This window comes from Pundamilia nyererei, unplaced genomic scaffold (assembly GCF_000239375.1).
Source record: "Pundamilia nyererei isolate P.nyererei 1_Seehausen unplaced genomic scaffold, PunNye1.0 scaffold05700, whole genome shotgun sequence".
Classification (NCBI taxonomy): Eukaryota; Metazoa; Chordata; class Actinopteri; order Cichliformes; family Cichlidae; genus Pundamilia; species Pundamilia nyererei.
The window spans coordinates 1-1312 of record NW_005193101.1 but is presented as its reverse complement, the minus strand read 5'-3'; the positions used below and the strand labels follow the sequence as shown (position 1 = coordinate 1312).

At 43.5% G+C, this 1312-nt stretch overlaps 1 long non-coding RNA gene across 1 annotated transcript; it reads left to right on the top strand.

The window, feature by feature from the left end:
* The first annotated feature begins 32 nt into the window (after positions 1-32).
* Positions 33-873, top strand: LOC102194628 (uncharacterized). Its single transcript, XR_312644.1, has 2 exons — positions 33-405; positions 507-873. It is a non-coding gene; the product is annotated as an uncharacterized LOC102194628 (long non-coding RNA).
* Positions 874-1312: the final 439 nt, after the last annotated feature.

Genomic DNA, 1312 nt, shown 5'->3' with positions numbered 1-1312 from the left:
TTTTTTTAAGAGGACAAGAGCGGTGAGGCCTATCACAATAGTTTAACTTTTCTATCGAGAAAACGTTATTTTACATATCGTATCGTTCTATCGCCCAGCTCTACTGCACTGACGTGCAGGTAGGAGGGCTGGAGTCGCCTGAGTTTGAATCGAACGCTGATGGAACCTGTTATTATGATTTATTTAGTCTGATCATGAACACAGTGAATGAAACCAGCACACAGAACATCACCTGCTCACTGACTCCTCCCTCTCTCCCTCAGGGTTCAGGTGTTCTCTCAGGTGAACAAGATGTCGGCCCATAACCTGGCTGTGGTCCTGGTCCCGTCCCTGTTCCAGGCCATGAACCAGGACTTGATCACCCTCACTAGAGAGTTCATCATCCACCACACCCTGCTCTTCCTCGTAAGTTTGCTGCTTCCTGTTTCCTGTTTCTACGACGAGTTTGGGCTCAGCTGATCCAGCTAACCCAGAGAAAGCCTGACTGATGTGACGTTTGTGTGCAGACCCCAGACTCGGCTCAGAGGCAGGAGCAGACCACTGTCTTCTGATGAAGATCAGCCCGTTTCTTTTAGCTTACTGTGAATCTTTTGGGATGTTGAGGAAACTGTTGTTATTGAAATCACTGACCAATCACTGTCTACTTCCTGTTTCCTGTCAGTTGAACTACAGCTATCAGAGAGAATGATTACTGTTGGCTCCCCCTGCTGGCTGCTCTTTACGGTGGTTGTTAAATGAATGTTAATGTGAGGCTCTGCAGCTGAGCGGGGTGTACCACTGTGTAAGCTGAGCACTCACTTTATGAAATGTTATCTTCAAATCTGCAAATAATTCATGAACTGAATCTGAACATTTAATAAAATCTGCATTAAATTCTTGTTTTATTTTGTAATTAAATAATAATAGATCGACTTCATTGAATTTAAATAATTGACCATTCCCGTTCAAAGACCCTACATTATGACAGAGAACCCCCAACAAACAGACCCCCCCATGAGCAAGCACTTGTGACAGTCGGAAGGAAAACCTCTTTAACAGGAAGAAACTTCCAGCGTCACCAGGCGACGGGTGTTTTTAACCCACAATCAAAGCACTCCAAAGATTTCTTACTTTTTTGACAGTGTTTGCTGTTTGTGTGACACACTACTAAAAATAAACTTGGTTGAGACGTGACATTTTAACAACAAAAGTATAGATACCCCTCCTCCAAAAAAATGGTTTGTTCCAGCTCGCCTGTCCCCTGCTCTGGCTCTAGTAGTAGTAGTATTTATTTATTGTCATTGTCAAGAACAATGAAATTGCGTTTGGGGCT